This window comes from Dermochelys coriacea, chromosome 12, assembly GCF_009764565.3.
Source record: "Dermochelys coriacea isolate rDerCor1 chromosome 12, rDerCor1.pri.v4, whole genome shotgun sequence".
NCBI classification, from domain to species: Eukaryota; Metazoa; Chordata; order Testudines; family Dermochelyidae; genus Dermochelys; species Dermochelys coriacea.
In genome coordinates this window covers 25,339,334-25,359,236 of record NC_050079.1, presented here as the reverse complement: position 1 = coordinate 25,359,236, position 19,903 = coordinate 25,339,334, and the positions used below count along the sequence as shown (strand labels likewise).

The 19,903-nt window shown below is 41.7% G+C and overlaps 1 protein-coding gene across 3 annotated transcripts in view; it reads left to right on the top strand.

Annotated features, from left to right (window-relative positions):
• The first annotated feature begins 8,322 nt into the window (after window positions 1–8,322).
• Window positions 8,323–19,903, top strand: part of GARRE1 (granule associated Rac and RHOG effector 1) — a 113,215-nt gene continuing 101,634 nt past the window's right edge. For 2 of the 3 annotated variants that reach the window (XM_038368012.2, XM_038368008.2), the window contains exon 1: window positions 8,323–8,432. The gene's annotated coding sequence lies outside the window, so the exon portion shown is untranslated. The remainder of the gene's footprint in view (window positions 8,433–19,903) is intronic. The other variant, XM_038368009.2, reaches the window with a different exon arrangement.

Sequence of the window (19,903 nt, the reverse complement as noted above, 5' to 3'; positions counted from 1 at the left end):
ACTATGGCTGTTCAAGTCAAGTTGTTTTTGTTACAGTACCCTCACCAGAACCAACACAACGTAGCAGTTTTCAGTCCCTCATGCTGTAGTAACCATTGCACAGAAACTCTTTAAAGCAATCTTAGTGGTAGCATTACCAGACCATTTCCTAAGTATTAAGTATCATTTCTTTTAAAAAAAATTTTTTTTCCCCTCAAGATTTACAGCTCATATATTAACATGTATCTTGAGTATAAATGATTAAAACTGCCTTATATGTCCAATCCAAGATGCATTCGGATTGGGGCCAAATCCTGTTAATCATATTCATGTGAATAGTCTCATTGGGATTAGTCATATGAGGAAATGGAGTAGGATTTGGCAGTTAGTGAAAACACATTTTGGAAACAAATCCAATAGGTAGTTTATACTAATGCTTGTTTAAACCTCTTTGTCAGCAGAATGAACTCTATGGTCTGTTCTACTCTTCCTTAAGTGGTGTTTTAGTACTAGTATTTTTTGAGACATGAATATTTAACATAATAATAGGATAGGTCAGTTATTGAGAGTTAAGATTTGTTCCCACTCGGAACCTTACACGAGTGTGTTCTGCATTACTACATTCACATTTCTAAACACGGAAAACATCTATATCTATCTAACCCTCATTCACCCATGGAGTGCATATCTGTTTTTATGGAAGCCTTCGAGGGATCAGTCCTACAAGGTGCCAACTACATTGCCAACTACAATTCAACTTTGTACCTCCCAGGATCAGGTCCCAAATGTCTCCATATTTCCTCCATGTTTTGTACAGCTCTAAGCCCATTGCTTGTACCTAACAAATTAATAATAAATGCATAATAATTTGTTAGTCATCAGGATAAATTATTAAAATACATGGACTTCTCCAATATTTCAACTACTTTGCGAACTGCTTTGCCAGCATGCTGGTTGCAAACTTCATTTTTGTGGTTTTGCAGGCTAATTCCTTTTCATTAAAGTTTTAATGAAAACAAGCAGAATGAGATCCCAGACGTCTGAATCATCAGGCATTCAAAACAATTATACATGTGCTTATTTCCTGAAATAAAAATATCAAATTCAGATTACTATTGTGTGCACGCAATTGGGGTAATTCCATGTCTGTACCCGGTCTGGCTAGTGGGGGCAGGGAGAGGAGGTTTAGTTTACTTCAGAGTCCAGTCCTCCAATTCAGCACCAGAACTTGGAGGCAGTTGTCTCAAGAAAACTTCTGACCAGATCTCCAATGATGTCTACTATTTAAAAACAAAACACTTTTTCTGCTTCATCTCTGGATTAAGGATGTTGACTTTAAAAATAACTGAAATTCTTCTGTGGTCTGTAAACAAAATGGATTGCAGGGAGTCATGCTTATATGTCATTCTTACTTGTTGGCCACCTTTTGAAAAGTTTATTTGGTGCCAGTCAAGTGAGAATTTTTGTTTTTAATAATATTGATGACATCAGGTTCAGATATGAGAAAAAGCAGTGTGGGGAGTCTCAGTACATTAGAGGGCAGGACATTTGGCAGATTCAATTCTCACTGAAAGGCTCCCATTTACTTCAATGAGAATTTGATTGGACCTCATGGAAGTGAGAGAGATTTGTAATTATTATTATTTTTTTTTTTTTTTTTACTATGGTGAGTATTTTAAGGTGACTTTTTCAACTATAACCTGATTCTCATTTTTGTTTGTAGCCATGTAGCTAGTCATACACATTCTTCCCAAATTCTGACTGGCTGAGCAGAGGCAGGGGGAGAATTTAGCAAAGTGGCAGGCTGTGGGGGGACAAATCATTAATTTCTTGTCATTTGGTGGTGTTTATAAGGAACTGGGCAGGAGGCCAGTGCTCATTTGAGCCTCAGATTGGACACAATGGTCAGTCTGTGCAGTTAAGTGTGGGTCAGCAGCTTTTTGTCAGACAGAAAATAACTAGATTTCATGTGTATGAAATGGGATTTTGATTGTGCAGAGCTCCAGAACAACAGGATTATTCCTACCCTGACAACTGGAATGAATGATTTGTGACATTTATTTTTAGAAGCCTTATTAGACTATGTGTATCCCAGCGTTGTCAAATATCCACAGACGGCAAGAGCAGTCAGGCTACAATCCAGTAGAGGAATGTGGCCTCACAAAATTATAATGAATTGTACAAAATGCACAGTATATCCATTTCTAAAACTACCTTTTCACTACAGTTCAGCCTCCAGTGCAAAGATACAGTTCAAATATCAATACTATATGGCTCCTGTTCATGTACTTCAATATATTATAACAGGATTTATGTACATTTGACTTATAATCAGGGCTGGATTTAGGGGCAGGAGACCCAGATGTCTGCCTGGGTGCTGGGCTTGGGGGGGTGCTGGGCTTGGAGTCATGGGCCATGTGCGACTCCTCTATTGGGGGAGGCTGTGTGTGCCTCGACCATGGCCCTTCCCCAAGGCCTGTCTCTGCTCAGCCTCCTCCCCCCAAATCTCTGCCCACACTCTACCCATGGTCCCACTCGGCCCCCTCCTAGGGTTGCCGACTTTCTAATCACACAAAACCAAACACCCTCGCCCCTCTCCAAGGCCCCGCCTCCTGCTTGCTCCATCCCACCTCACACCATCGCTTGCTCTTCCCCACCCTCACTCACTTTCACCGGGCTGGGCCATGGGGCTGGGGTGTAGGCTCTGAGGTGGGGCCGGGGATGAAGGGTTTGGGATGCAGAAGGGGGCTTCGGACTAGGACCGAGGGGTTTGGCGTGCGGGAGAGGATGTGGGCTCTGGCTGGGGGTGTGGGCTCTGGGATGGGGCCAGAGATGAGGGGTTTGGGGTGTGAGAGAGGACTCCGGGCTGGGGCAGGAGCTTGAGATGGGGGAGCAGGGTTCTGGCTGGGGGTGGGGCTGGGGATGAGGGGTTTGGGGTGCAGGAGGGGGAAAATTTATCATCTTATATGACAGAGATAAATCATGCATGCATATCATGAATCAAAGTCGTGAAGTGGGCTACAAATTCAATAAAAAATAAGGTATTCAAAAGTTTAACAAATGGGGTGGGGGGGCGCCAAAGACACTCTTCACTTGGGGTGCCATTTGGTCTAGGGCTAGCTCTGCTTACAATAGTCACCCTCAAAGGGGAAATCAATTTAGATACTATAGAATATTACTGATCTACACTGTTTTCCAAAATTATCCTGAATTTCTCATACTTCCTTTTCCTACACATAACACCCCGTCAGATAAAAAAAAAAATCCCTAGTAAATCAGCTTTTTCCTTTACTGCACATAAGACAACCTATTCTTTAGGAGTTTTATTACCAGCATTCATCCTCCTAATCTTATCCTAGATCTTGTATATAGGAATATCGTTATTATTAACCTTACCACAGTAAGATTGTGCCAATTCTGCCCTTTCTCTGAGGTAATGATTTCTTCCTTTTACAACCTATGAGATCAGAAACACTCAAAGTACATTTAATGGTATTAAAAGCTGGCTTCCTCTCGCTAAACAGCATTGTTACATTCTTTGTTCCACCAGTGCACAGATTTCCTTCCCTTCCTATTCAATGGAGCTTTTGGAAAGTACTTCTCAGATATATTAATACAAAACAGGAAACACAACAATTAATACACATAGGAAATGAATAGATGTAATTAAACACAGCCATTGTATGCAGATTTCATCATTCCAATCAATAGCTGATCTTATTACCACCATCCCAAAATTAAGAAAAAGTAAACATTACACTGGTAATTTACAAAACATGAATAAGGATATTCAGCTACACATATAGGGAAATTATTGAACTGGAACTTGTAAGCCAAACTAGAACTGTCAAAACGAATGTCTATATAGATGGCCAGCACATTATGTATGTTCTCCTTAGTTAGACAAGTATATTACACTTTATTATACATTAGGTAGTATAGACTTTAGTCAGACTGAACTGAACCAAATTAGCATAATCCAACATATACTGATCACATCTAAAAAGGTGTTAATGGTTTTGTTGTTCTTGTTCCATTCTTATTTAATCTTTTTATTACTGACCTGGGCACAAAAAGTGGGAGTGTGCTAATAAAGTTTGCAGATGATACAAAGCTGGGAGGTATTGCCAATTCGGAGAAGGATCGGGATATTATACAGGAGGATCTGGATGACCTTGTAAACTGGAGTAATAGTAATAAGATGAAATTTAATAGTGAGAAGTGTAAGGTTATGCATTTAGGGATTAATAACAAGAATTTTAGTTATAAGTTGGGGACGCATCAATTAGAAGTAACGGAAGAGGAGAAGGACCTTGGAGTATTGGTTGATCATAGGATGACTATGAGCTGCCAATGTGATGTGGCTGTGAAAAAAGCTAATGCGGTTTTGGGATGCATCAGGAGAGGCATTTCCAGTAGGGATAAGGAGGTTTTAGTACCATTATACAAGGCACTGGTGAGACCTCACCTAGAATACTGTGTGCAGTTCTGGTCTCCCATGTTTAAAAAGGATGAATTCAAACTGGAGCAGGTACAGAGAAGGGCTACTAGGATGATCCGAGGAATGGAAAACTTGTCTTATGAAAGGAGACTCAAGGAGCTTGGCTTGTAACTAAAAGAAGGTTGAGGGGAGATATGATTGCTCTCGGTAAATATATCAGAGGGATAAATATAGGAGAGGGAGAGGAATTATTTAAGCTCAGCACCACTGTGGACACAAGAACAAATGGGTATAAACTGGCCACCAGGAAGTTTAGACTTGAAATCAGACGAAGGTTTTTAACCATCAGAGGAGTGAAGTTTTGGAATAACCCTCCAAGAGAAGCAGTGGGGGCAAAAGATCTATCTGGTTTTAAGATTCTACTCGATAAGTTTATGGAGGAGATGGTATGATGGGATAATGGGATTTTGGTAAGTAATGGATCTTTAAATATTCAGGGTAAATAGGCCAAATCCCCTGAGATGGGATATTAGATGGATGGGATCTGATTTACTATAGAAAATTCTTTCCTGGGTATCTGGCTGGTGAAACTTGCCCATATGCTCAGGGTTTAGCTGATTGCCATATTTGGGGTCGGGAAGGAATTTTCCTCCAGGGCAGATTGGAGAGGCCCTGGAGGTTTTTTTGCCTTCCTCTGTAGCATGGGGCATGGTTGACTGGAGGGAGGCTTCTCTGCTCCTTGAAGTTTTGAACCATGATTTAAGGACTTCAATAGCTCAGACATGGGTGAAGTTTTTCATAGGAGTGGGTGGGTGACATTCTGTGGCCTACGCTGTGCAGGAGGTCGGACTAGATGATCAGAATGGTCCCTTCTGACCTTAGTATCTATGAATCTAGGAATGTAATTGGGTTCACAGACTTGGCTCCAGAGCCAGAATTTTACTATCAACCTCCTGGACTTTGACACTTTTCATTTATAACCTTCAACAATTCTAAAATTCAGATGTCTCACCTTTAGGTACAGACACACTTGCTGAAATTATTAGCTTTGTAAGAGGATAGGGTATGTAAGGATATATTGGAAAGCAAAATCAATATGATCATTTTAGGCCTTGATTCTGCCATATTTACTGATGTTAGTTAGCACTTTTTTCTGTTTTATAGGACCACTGACTTCAATAGGATTATTTGTGTACCAAGATATCAGTCAGCATGAATAAATAGGGCATAACCAGGCCCAGTGTGATCATTAAGGCTCTTATCTTGCAAACACTTAAATGTGTGCATAACTTTACATATAACTAGTCCTACTGAAGTTCTAAAGTATTGGAAGGATCAAGATCTAATCATCTTAACATACAAGAAGCAAAAAAGCAGAGGCAAAAAAACCCAGAAATGTTATCTGTTACTCAATCCTGTAAAGTTATACCAAACTTCACAGCAATATATCCAATGAGTTATATACCAACACATTTTTTTATTTTTCATCCAGTATTGCTTGTCCTTGACAGTAAGGGGCCCATCTTCCTACCCCTTCTTTCTCACTCTTGTATTTTATTACAGCAGGGCTTAAAAAAAATTACCCGACACCTACTATTCAAAGGACAAAGCCAACTAGTCAAGGTGAAAAACAACACTGTCATGCCCCCTAAACCCACATCCCCATGCAATATAAAGGAATACAAGTCTTTGTATTCTCAACAGTAAGACTGTCAATCACCTTTGTATTTAATACATTCTGAAAATGTATTTGATGCCCTCGCTCCATGGCTTTACAATAGCTTCTATCCCTTTCTGGCTTCACTCCACTTTTTCTTTCTAACATGGGTATTGTATACCTTTTCCTGCATTGCTTCAAATATCTTTTCCTTCTTCTCATTCTCATTCTATTTAGTCCTCTTTCTTTTCTTATATTGTGTTCTCTATCTTCTTCATAGTGTCTGTCTCTCCTTCCTTCCCAACACAAAACTCTCTCAAACCCCAGCTTCTCTTTTCTAACTCACTCCTCAATCTCCCCTCTCTCTACCAAACCATACCCACCTTTTGGTTAAAACAAAGTAACAGCCTCACTGTTCCACCCCTCCAGTAGAAGGAACAATGTCACAAGGGCCATTGTGCTTCTTAACTGCCCACCCTGATGAAGTAGCCAGCTGTGCTCCAGCCATCTCTTCCCTGGTTGCATCTGGCCCACTTGCCATTGCCACAGAACTTGAAAATTTCCCCAGAGACCTACTAGTTGGAAGACTAAATTTACTAGCAAGAGGCAGATATGGAACATGTGAAAAGAGCACAGCAAGGTCTAGGGGCAACATGCTCATTAGAAGCCCAGTCCTTCAGCCTCATCAATTGTTGAGAAGCCAATGGCTCCAGGGATTTCTACCAGGCTTCCCATGGGATCTAATTAGCAGCTGAAACTGATGTAAATTCTTGTTAATTTCATTCTGCTACTATCTTCTACAAAACATTTATTTGAGGGTTTGTTCTGAGCTAACGAAAGCCCATCAGACTTTTAGACTCTTCGGTCAAAGCATTTGGCTGTCCCTAGGTGAACAGTTCTTAAACTACTCTACTAGGACTACATAAATGCTACTTTTTAATCCAACCGCCACCTGCCTATTCTGTGACTGCATTATATTCACTTTTCAAATTAATACCCCATATCATTTAAAAAAATTAAAAGAAATACACATTACTTCTCCCCCTTCATTAATCCTTCTTTCCCTCACAGAAGAGTATTCCTGAATTTGAAAATTCATTGCTATCTGCAACCAAGTTTCCCAAACATGAAATTTACATCAATATCCAAATTGTGTGTTAATAAATTTGTTTAAACTCCTGCCCTGAAGACACCACACATCAAACATTTCCTGAAGAGTGCATAAAACCACTAGTAAATACATCATGAGTGACTGGCAAGAAAGCACATTGCAGCTTGCTGCACTGAAAGTTCTCTCATTCCAGTCTAATGTCATTTAACCATGACGTTGAATTTTATCATGTTCTTTTAGTCAGCCTTTGAAAAAAAATTGTGGACAGGAATAGTTAAAAACCTCCCTCATAAAATAATAATTGCTGCACTACAGAAGGAAACTCATCCAACTTAATTATTACATATCAAAGCAGCAAATCTCATTAGGGGCCTATGCAGCTACAACATATTCACAGGTTTCAGAGTAGCAGCCGTGTTAGTCTGTATTCGCAAAAAGAAAAGGAGTACCCGTGGCACCTTAGAGACTAACAAATTTATTAGAGCATAAGCTTTCGTGAGCTACATGAAGTGAGCTGTAGCTCACGAAAGCTTATGCTCTAATAAATTTGTTAGTCTCTAAGGTGCCACGGGTACTGCTTTTCTTTTAACATATTCACTAATTTCTTTCCCTCCTCCCCTACTATATCGAGTTTTAACAACCTAAACTTCCCAGCATCACACCACACACCCCTCCCCACATCACCTGCTTCTCTTAAATTGAAGTTCATTTCTCGAATTCATTCTTCTCAGGGCACATCACTGCAGCATCCATCCTGTTCTCTGGACACTTGAGTGCACTTCTCTAAGGCCTGGGACTTCAGGGGGCTCTGCATGGGGTGCTTACCTGGGTGCACTCTCTGGTCAGCCTGCTCCCACAGTGCCCTCTCCTGAGGAGATGGAAAGAGCTAGGGGGAGCGGGGAAGAGGTGGCGGAAAGGAGAAATGTTGGGGGACAGATAGGAGAGGGGGGATGAAGCCGGACTCCCGCTCCCCAGCCTCTCTGCCTTCCCCTCTCCGCCCCATCCCGGCTCCTCATTCTTCCTTTCCTCTCCTCTCCTCCCCTTAGCCCCCTCGCTCCTTCCCCACCTTCCCGGCTCGCCTTCCTCTTCCCCTCCCTACCCCTGTCACTCCCCGGCTCCTCCCGCCCCGCTCTGCCTGGTCCCTCCCCCCGGCGGCCGGCTGAGGAGCCGCCGTTTCCGGAGTACACAGAGCGGGGCTGCTGGCCGTTCTGTGCCGTGAGGGGGTGACTGGCCGTGGCAGGCAGGTGAGCGAGCGGTACGCCCGTCCCCGGCCCGCGGGCTTAGCTGTCTCCTCCCCGCCTCCCGCAGCGGCGGCTCCCGGGGGAGGCAGCAGCCCCGCGGCTCGGCAGGCGGGGGGCCCTGGTGGGGCGGGGAGCGGCAGGGGCAGCATTAATCCACCCCCCTCCCCCCGGCCATGAGGGGGGAGCCCCCTGGCTGGGAAGGGGCGCCCATGGGGGGGGGGGGCTGAGAGGAGCCTCTCTGGAGGGGCCGGGAGGGTGAGGGGAAGCCCCTCGGGAGGCAGCGTCGGGCAGTGGAAGCCCCCAGGGAGAGGCTGGAACGCCCCGGGGCCGCTGTGGGTTGAGCCCCGCCGTCAGAGGGTGGCCCCCTCGCAGGTGCAGGGAGGGAAGAGGGGGGACGGGGGAGCAGCGAAGGGGCCAGGGTGCTATATACACTCCCCCCCCGACCTGCGTGTGAGAGTTTCGGGTGAAACCGGCAGAGACTGCGCCTGCGGGAATTCCAGGGCACCTTCCTGCTAAATAGTGACCCGGCCCTGAAATGCTCTCTGTGAGAGTGAGTGAATGCGAGAGCTGCCGCTGCCAGGCTCTAGAGAGGCCTCCTCTAATCTCACTCACTGGAGTCAGCCTCCCCGAGAGCGGGGAAAACATGATACAGACCCAGAACAATGTAGGCAGAGGGATTCTTAGCTCATGCAGGCACCAGCCGTGTATGGTTTTATAAACCCTCTGATCTCCAGCCTTGTGCACGTAAAAAAGGAGTGAAATTGTGAGCGCTCTGTTGACTGCAGTTTTAGTCTGTGTCTTGCATTATATTATGTTGTATGGTATTAGCTGGTGCTGTTATGAGACTGTGTGACTGCTGCTGTCTTTCATCACAGAAAGGGGCTATGTCTCTTTTGAGCAGTAGAATTCTAAATACATTAATAACTCATCATGTGTAGCTAAAGCTTTTCTGAAGTACCTATAATACTAATATCTCAGGTTTCAGGGTAGCAGCCGTGTTAGTCTGTATCCGCAAAAAGAAAAGGAGTACTTGTGGCACCTTAGAGACTAACAAATTTATTAGAGCATAAGCTTTCGTGAGCTACAGCTCGCTTCATCGGATGCGTTCGGTGGAAAAAGTACTGAGTGTCATTGTAGCTTGCTAAACTTACATCGACTTGCATGAGTTTTATTCATGATTTAAAATTTTTGTTCTAGTGTGTTAATGGTGCCTTTTCAGTTTACCTCACTCAGATTCTGTCAGCTGGAGAAAGTCCTGCTGTGTGGTAGTTATATACTTTGAATGAAAAATTGATAATATATCCAGATATAAATGTAACATATTTGGTTGGTTTAGATGTTGACTCTTTCACAACCTAGTCACAAATATGAACCAGCCCTTATTTTATTAGTAGTCATAGTTATTTTATTTTTTTCTAGAGGAACTTTGCATCTGTAGATGTTTGGATATTCTGGTCAAGGGTGTGGTATAAATGAATGGTCGACAGTTAAGGAACATGCTTTCCTGTGTATTTTCCGGTACTTCTGGTAAGGCCAGAAATACTGAGACATGAACCTTTCCTGTTGATATTTTGTTATTTCTGATTCAGAACCAGGAAGTGTACAGGCGTGAGGAAATTAGAAATAATGTATACCGGGTTAGCCAAAGCTTTATTTGAGGTTCAAAAGTTTCGGTCAATTGTTACGTAATCTCAGTTAATGCCAAAATAACTGGTATAAGCTGTATTTTTTAAGAAAATCTAAATTTACACGCTGAAACTATTTGTTTGCTCACCTGCACCCTTCCTCAATGCCTTATGTCAATGGTTCTCAACCAGGGATACATATATTTTGGGGGTACACAAAGGTTTTCCAGGGGCTACATCAACTCATCTAGATATTTTCCTAATTTTACAACAAACTATATAAAAAGCACTAGTGAAGTCAGTACAAACTAGAATTTCATACAGACAATGTCTTGTTGATACTGCTCTATATACTATACACTGAGATGCAAGTACAATATTTATATTCCAATTGATTTATTTTATAATTATATGGTAAAAATGAGAAAGTAAGCAATTTTTCAGTAATAGTGTGCTGTGACGCTTCTGTATTTTCATGTCTGATTTTGTAAGCAAGCAGTTTTTAAATGAGGTGAAACTTGGGGATATGCAAGACAAATCAGTCTCCTGGAAAGGGTACAGTTGTCTGGAAAGGTTGAGAGCCACTGCCTTATGACATATTCTTCTAATCTTCCTATCCTTTTCTCTTCTGGTGTCACTACACTCCAGCCCTCTTTTCTTTCACTTTTCCCCCAATGTCCATCGTTCTTAAACACCTTTTCTTCCTTCCCACTCAGTGCATCTCTATAATCATCATTCTTCCTCTTTTGCAAAACTAAGGGAAACATATTTTCCTGTCCTGTAAAGTAGATTCATGTATACACTTCCCTTTACGGGTTGTAGTGATTGCATCTTTCTGTAGTGTCTCTTGTCTCTGATAAAATATGATGTCCTATGGAAAAAATATGATCACTGTAGTAGCTCATGTGGGGAAATTGCCACCCTAAAGCAATGTGGCGGAAGACTTGAAATTTTTTCATGGTGGTTTTTGGTGCAGTAGGGAGGGGTATAATGATGGCACCCGGAATACTGTTAGTGACAGCAGATTAAGGGACGATAGTGTGCTTTCCTGTTCCTAAAACCTACGCCTTATCATTACTGATACTATCTCACATATATAAAGCTCCTTTTATTCCAAAGGGTTTCTAAGTACTTAACAAACTATACACTCAGATAAATTAATGCACCACTGAAATGCAGATCTCAGATGAAATGTGGAACTCTTTAACCGTGCACAACAATACTACATGACAGTTTAGAACAGGAAGTGGAGAGTATCTTCTTTTTGTAACTGCAGGGGTAATTGTAGGTAAGTAGAATGTTATTACTAGAGTTGGATGTTAGCCAGGACCCTACCCCAGCTTTTATAAAGAGTGCCAGGAGATCATTAATAACTACACAGGGGGGTCAGAACCTTGGTTTTATGTCTCATCTGAAAGATGACTTTTAGAGCAGCATGTATAACTTCATTACAAAACAACATGCTGAGGCTGGTTCAGAGGGCAACTGACCTTATTAGACTTTACAAAATCTAGCTTGTGATAACATCAGATCTTGCAGAACAAGATGGTATGTCTAGACTGCAGCCAGTGCTGTTTAAACTCAGAAATTCTGCTTAGTATGATAACTTTATAACCATTGTACAATTTGCCAGATGGAGGTGTTCTCCAGGTTCACAAGAAGTTACCAATTGCCTTGTTTTATTGGTCCTTTGTTTTTTAATCTTCTGTTGTTTGTATACTTTCGGATAATTTCATGATTGGATGAGTATAGAAATGCATTTTAGTAGGCTTATGTTATAAGAGACTCTTTACCAATTGCCTATTTTTCTAAAGCGATTAGTGGAAAAAATATATGCACAATGCTTCTGTCCACAAATGCCAAATTGATGTTTGAATCACTGTTGAGAGATGCTAGTCTCTCTTTCTGGAGAGTTCTTTTTCACCACCCGCTCTGACTTTGCCAAAACTGAACCAATCCATCTGAAACTTCCACATGCAACTTATCAGATTTGAATTTTTCTGTGAAATTGGAAGAAAATTGGACAAAGTGTCTTGATGTTTAAAAATGAGGTATTTTCACTTCTTGGGAACATTTTCAAACAGTGTTTTTTATTGTCATATGTAAGAAATGGCTTGTCTTAGATATATCAGTTTTGTTTTAGTCTTTTGTCTTCAATAAGGACTGATGCTTTGAGAAGTCTAAGAAAATTTGCGGTGAATATCCTATTAAACCTTATAAAACGTTGCACAATGCAAGTTGTGGGCTTCCAAAGTCCTGGATTGGAACAGCCTTATGATAGGAAAAGGGGGGAGGAGGAGAATGAGAATGGAAACAGGAGATATCTAGGGAGTGGGTGTTCAAAAGAGAAAGAATGGAAGGAGAAGGCCATAAAGAGGCACATAGACTAATGTGTGCTTTGCTGAAGAACTGCTAAAATCTGTATATAGGAATAAAAGATTAGTATCTGTGTATATGGGGTGGGAAGAACAGGCCCAGTGTAGGACTTCTAACACTCTAAACAAGATGTGTTATGCAGTAGGAAAGAGATTTTCAAACTGTGGTACACAGGCTGCAATCAGGTGATACATGGGATGGCTATCATAAGCATCTATTAAACTGCAGTGATTAAAACAACAAAGATGGTGTAGTCAGTATGTTTGAGTTTTAAATTCTATTCTCTATAGGTTTGTATGCTGCGCTCATGACTATATTATCTGATTGCCATCCAGTATTGCATTAAGTGATGTGACTAACATCTGTCACATGTTTTTAATCCCTCATCCTCTCCCCAAAGGGAAAAGTGTGTGCATTGTCTTGTTTTGGTAGGATATTCTTTATCTGGGTTTTTGTTTTTTAAATCAGACTTTTTAAAATATTGGATTTTAAATATTGGTCATCATCAGGGTAGGATGGAATCTCGTAGCTAATATGAGATGTTAGCTCACAGATCCTGCTATATGAGAGCTTAATATCGGTGAGAAATCTAGTACTACATCTAATTACAGACTGAATGGAGCAGTTGTGGATGTGTACCTTCAGCTAAATGAGAGGTGAGGTACTACGGGGGCTTATGTTTGGAGAAGAAGAAATAAAAAATCTGCCCTTGCTAAGGGAAGTCCACAAAAGGGAACATAGCATTTGCTGAAAATATCTTTTTGCCTAATATTGTGTTTGTTTAAAAATGTTTTGAATAGTTCTTTGTATCCATTGGGTGGCCTTAAAATGTTTACTTTCACCTTTTTCCTGTAAGCTTAGGGTATGCCCATTCATACTAATAATACTTTACATAATAATAGCAAAAATGTACAAGGAAACTTTTTAAGATGACTCATTGGAAAGATGTGCTAAAATGTACTCTTAAATTGTAACCTTTTCTTGTCTTTCTAATTACATTTTAAAACTAAATCCTCTGAAATTAGTGATAAGTATTTTAACATTGGCTAAATCTTAGCAAAATTGTTATTGTCTTGGAATATGGACATAATCCTCCCCTGCCATCTTCTGTTTCTTGCTTTTTCGCTTGTTTGTTAGATTTTTCTGGTGGTTTTTGGATAAATATAACTGCCTTTTCCTAAGTTTTCCCCCTTTCCGTTGGTCACTTCTCACTGTGCTATTTGTGTGATTCTAATCTTCCTCCATTTTTGTAAACACATCTGGAGAATGCAGATTACATGGAGAATTCAGATAATTGAGGACAAAAACAGGCTACCTTTGAATTTTTTTTTTCAGGTCTTGGATATGTTGTTCTTTTCTGATAATATAGGGGAGATTTTTAACTAAAACTTGTTTAACACATTAGCTTTTTTTTTTTTTGGTAATAGAATGTTGATCAAACTTCCAATTCTAGCACTGCAGTAATTACTTTTGCTTTGTAAATCAGGCGTGTGCTCAATGCCCACAATGGAGTGATACAGTGTGATTAGAGAACATTCCCAGGGGGTTGGTTGAATCTTACATATTTTGGTATAATATGGAAATAGAAGAGCAGAATCCTGCTTTTGTTTAAATATTTTCCAAACATGTCATAGGGGAAGCTTGTCTTTCTCTTATCAAAATGATGTGCAGCTTTAATGTTCTGTTCTAACATGCTAAGTTTCAGGATGGACTTTTTAAAGGGAGTAATGGAATATTAAAGTTTTCATCTGATGGCCAAAAGGTAGGAGAAGGATAAAAAGATCCAATTGTGACCTTTTTCTTTTCAATGAGGATCTCGCTACTATGATTCATGCTACAGTTACTTTAGTACTAAATTATTCCAGTGCACTGCATCTTGAATCTATTCTGAAACCAAAGCTGGCAGACAATGTGGTTCATGCTTGTTAAGTGGGGTATCTCACTGTGAGCATATTACACTGGTGCTGCCTGTGGTTTCTGGATGGTATCAAGAATTTCCCAAGACTTATGGGGATGAAGGCAAATGCTTCTGAAGCAGGCCCAGACCTGCAGTGTGTAAGATCAGATCAGTGGCTCTGTGGAATTTTTCTTCTTGAGTTAGGCAAGCTCCTACTCCATCAATACAGATTGTAGATCCTGCAGATGTGGTCTCAGAAAAGATATAGGCAGAGAGTCAAAAGGCCTGGAAGTATCCTCAGAGAGAAATAAGGCAAAAACTCTCTGTGTCCAGACCACATTATCCTTGAAAACCTGTGGCTGAATCTCTGAGGTCTCTAATCCCCCTCATCTTCATGGTCCAAGAAGATGACTGCGTGTTTCATGGCTTCAGGATAAATTGTCTACTACCTATGATCAAAAATATATTGGTTGATATTTATGATGAACCATTTGGACAAGCAGCAACTTTTGCTACTTTTTAAGTAGCCATAAACTTATGTGAGCCATTTTGTTGCTTCTTTATAAGAAGCAGACCTTTGCAAACAGGCAATATAGGCAAGTTCCTTAATATGGTGCTGAAAGATTAATTTATCACTTTAAAAATACTGTGTCCCCCTTTAGGCAAAGATAAACCCCCCCACTTATTTAATACATTCAGAGCAGTCCTTTCCCCAACTCTCCATGTTAACTGATATGTAAGACCTGCACACTATAGAGCTTGGTGTTATGCTGATTCTGTAAAAAATCAATTTCTTTTTCAAGGAGGGAAATACTGTTATTACACTTAGTGTAAAAACCTAGATTATTTTCATGTAAACAAGTACTTGTTGACTTTTTAAAATTTTTGATGTAAAACCTCATAACATGTACAGTTCTCTGCTACCTTAATTCAGTTCGTTGTAGACAACTAAAATCATCCTTATGAGTTATTCAGTTTTAATCCTGTTTATTTAAACTTTCCAATCATTTCCAGGAGAACAGATTGTAATGCCACATTCAGCATTTTGACCTCATTTCAGGCCCAAAGTGGGGAATGACAGTAAAGAAAAAGTCAGTTGTTTAAAAACAAAACAAAACATTTGGTAATTAGCAAACTTGGTACAATAATTTAAAAGTTCAGGTAGATTTGAATTTAGCATGTATCAATTTTGAAGCTCCTGCATGCTTGTTCTTCTAATTCATATCAATGCTAAGTACTGAAGAATGTCTTATTTTTTCATATCATATTTAATCTTCAGGGTGAAATAGCAATTTAGGGGTTTGGGGGCAGGAAATAATCTAGTGTGGTAATCTTTGGTCATAAACAGATATTATTTTTGTCCTTGTGGAAAGGTAGTACATTTGACCTGCTATTTTAAAATTATTCTATTGCTTGGTTTTGTGGTTAAAAAAAGATTTAGGTCTGTTAGATTTAAGTGAAATCTATTTCTTTGCAGATGTTGCTGGATGTGAAATCTGTTTAAAACCACTAATGATACATATTTTGTTTTTGTATAAGAATGTCACATTTTTGTGGTGACAGATAGGTATGATAGAGTAAATCTGTAGTCAACACACAAGATTTAGTGAGATGTTTTGGGGAAAGGACAGTATATTTTTTTCCTTTGAAGAATTTTTTTCCAATTCATTTTCTGGGATGGTTTATATTTTTATGATGTTTGATTAAGCTATGCATGTAGTCAGTTAGATAAACGTTTACTAGAATGTGCTTCACCCTATAATTGCGTATCCTCTGCACATCTCTTAGAGAGGTACCAGAGGCTTTCTTTACTCCACCCTCTCATCTCTCCATATCACAGAGACCATATTTTCAGCTGAGTGCTGGATGGGTTCCCTTCAGATTATAAGGGTTGTTTGAACAACATGAGGTGCTCCTACCACCCCAGGAGTACACATTCTGAGCTCCTTCTGGCCTGGTCAGGGTACAAGATGGATATTGAACCACAGTGTCCCCTTAATTCTCCAGCCTGGGATACCTTTTACAATTCTTTGCTAGTAAACAACAAAACCCTCCAGGCTCTGTTCACTCACAGCCATTAGCATGCAAAGGCATATCCAGCAAAGTTACATGAATGCTCTCCCAGCCACTCATGAATAGACACAGGGTGGCGCTCAGAAATTCTTAGCCCAGCCTTGCACTCCAGAAATGTGCATCTTGCACTCTCCAGCACACTACTGAACAGAGCACGCTCATTAAATAGTTTCATTTTTATCCAAGAAAATTGTCACAGCCTTTGTTAATCTGAGTAGCGATTTGCCAGACACTTCAACGAAAACACACTGGTTTAGATGAACTATTAAAACAAGTTTATTAACTAGAGAAAGATAGATTTTAAGTGCTTATAAGTGAAAAGGCATAAAAGTTAGAATTGGTTATAAAAGAAATAAAAGATAAACACGCAAGCTATTTCCTAAACTTTACCAAGCTAAATAAGATTTGAAAGCAAAAAATGGTTTCTCACCCAAAAGCTTACAGCAGTTAATACTAACTAGAAAGCCTTCCAGTTAGGACCTCCCCCCGCCACAGTTCAGTGATGGTTCTTTGTCTTTCAAATGCTCTTGCTGTCATGTATAGAGAAGAGGGAAAAGGGTAAATGGAGAAGCTGTGGTCTCTTATTTTATACCCTCCTTCTCTCCTTGAGCAAAACCCTCCCCTTCTCTGATGGGATGCAGACAATCAGTCTATATCGTACGAGAGATTCGAAGCATCTTTCAGGTGAATTGTAAATTTCTTGTTCACATCTTCCGTGTACATGATGTTTGGGATGTCTCGGGGATGACATGCAAATCTTTTGTTTATAGTCCCTCCCCCTCCCCCCGATGTTTTATAACACTTGTGGTCAGTCCTTTCTTGAAACTGTGGAGCTAGGCTCTCTGCATTCCCCAGAATTAAGTGTCGGTAGCAAACGTATAGCAAAATCTCATAACTCCATATACAATGTTGATGCACACATTTTAACATGACGATGTTAATCAGATAATGACTTTTCAAAAGATCCCTCACAAGGCATACTTTGTACAACATATATCATAACCATATAAAAGTGGTGAATAAGGGATACAGGGTATTACTTGGGGTACATTGTGTCATATCAGTATAACTAAATCACATCCTGATTTGTAGTTATACTGGTAGAACTTGCAAATGGAGAACCAGGCCTAAGTATTCTGCTGAGGATGTGTGTGAAAGTATTTGTTAAAGTACTGCATAAAATTGCATGAGGCGGCTGGTGGTGCATTCTAGCATATTTGGCATACCATAATTCTTATTCCTAGTGTTTAGTTTTACCTTGAAATTTCTTTCGTGGAGCAAGCTCTAGCACATTATTGGTTTGAGACAAGCAGAGAGGTGGCTTGACAGAAGTTGTAATTTATTTGTACTGCATGGTATCTTGGGCAGATAACAAACCTGTTGAATGCATGAGACATTAGTAGGCCTGAAATAGTCCACATCTGATGACCTTCAGGGCTTGTTGCAAGACTCATCTTATTTTCTCAAGCTTTTGAAAATGATGGGGAAATGTAACTGTAGGAGGGGGGAATTGTCTGATGGGGGCGGGGAAAGGAATTTATGATGGGTTAACTTAAAAATACATGTGTAGCAAGTTCATTATCTCAAGGACACCTGAAGTATAGATGGATGCCAATTTTAGCAATTCTGTAAATAGAAATACTATTATTTCAGAGACCTTCTCCTTCTCCTTATGTAAGAGAAGTAAGGAGAACTGCCCTCCTTATATTTAATATTCAGACATTGGTGCCTTGTAGTTTGTTGCATGGGAAGACTTTGTTTTTTAATTATGAAAAGCAGTTCTTTCTCAAACCGATCTCAGCCAGTTCTTCCAGATGGATTGCGTTGCCTCAGTGTTCACGGGAGGCAGATTAGAATGGTCAGTTGGAAGCTGTAGTGGTGCAGGACTCAGTCCTGTGGCGCCTCCTGCTGGTCATCCAGGTAATTAGCGTTCAGCCTCCAGAGCGCCCTCTGCAGGCCGGTATCCCACTGCCACTGGGCCCCGAGTCCCTCCTGGACCTCGGTGTACCCCTTTCACACCGGGGTGCTGCCACCAGCAGTACCCTACATAGATCTGGGTCTCCCCTCCCCGGGGAACCCCCAACCCTCTACTCCCACCTCGCCTCAGTCTATGGCCCTGCGAGTCATCCCCTAGCCCCCGTTCCCTGGGGCCAACTGAAGTGTAAGCACCACTCATCGTAGGCAAGGGCGCTTTGGACCTGCTGCCTCTGCCTGCCCCTTGGGCTGCCCTATGCAACCCCAGTATCTATTTGGCCTTCCACTATGCCTGCAGCCTGCGGGGTTTCCAGGTACCTTGGTATGCTCCCAGCAGCCAGGTCCCTCCCTCGCAACAGGCTAGAGAGAGAGTTCTCTGCTCCTGGCTTCACTGGCTTTTATAGGACCAGCTGGGTCTGTTTGGGGCGTGGCCACAGCTGAGTGGGTGACCACCCCTCTACAGAAGCCCTATGTCACGTATCCGGGCAGAGTTCCTCTGGGCTGCGTCCAGTGGCTCCCTTGACGCCTTTGAGGAGCAGTGGGCGCTGTCTGGTGTTCTCTGCTTGGTGTCCCCATCCGGTATCCTTGTTTTGAACCTATGACCTTCACTTCGACCTCCGTTTTTCATTAGTTGTCCCCTGCACTTATTTGGTCCCTGGGTCCAGTGGTCCCTCCGGCTGGGTGGAGGGGGTCCTATAGCAGTGGGCGGGCTTCCGCCGGCTCACTTTCCGGAATCCAGTAGGTACAGAAGCACCTGCCTACTGAGCTTAATACAAAACACTTACTCTCTCTCCAAGTGTTTTGAAGTTCTCAAATCCATTTTTTCTTCAAAATCTACTGAGATGGTGAAGCTGACTTTGTATGAAGGCTATGGGAAGAAAAGATATCTAAATATTCAAGTCATAGTTGTGACTCACACACGCCTCGCACTGGACGGGAAAGGGTTATCTCTACATATTGGAAGCCATGTCCCCTCATCTCTACTGGGCATGCTCCAAATGCACTAGCATAAAAGGGAGCAGCTCAGCTCAGTTGGGGCTGACCATCGGAGAGGAAGGACACTCACTGCAGGCTCCAGCCAAGGATCAGCCAAAGCCCGAGGCTGTGGGAGCTGGAGATGCTGCAACTCGGGCAAATGCCAGGGTACCCACAGAGGCCTCGCAGAGTCCAGAGTTGCCAGGGACAGTGCAGACTAGGGAACCCAGAGACAGCAGACATGCCCAGACCGCAGCAGTGGAAACCATAGTAGGAAGCAGCCCAGGGGAATTAGATAGTGGTCCCTTTAGTGAACTGGAATTTTGAGGCAGCGTGTTTCGGTCGGACCCCACTGCTGACTCAGTGGCATGTGCTCCTGCCACTACCTGGGCTGGGGCCCAGTGGAGAGGGAGGGTCCAGGCTCCCCTACCAAGGCCACCGTGTGCCCTCTCCCCCCTTTTGTGCACGGCAGCCACTAGGGCTTACTCCCTCACAGACGGGAGCAAACATATTGACTTTGGCCGCTAGGCCTTACTGCCCTGCAGTCTGGGGCA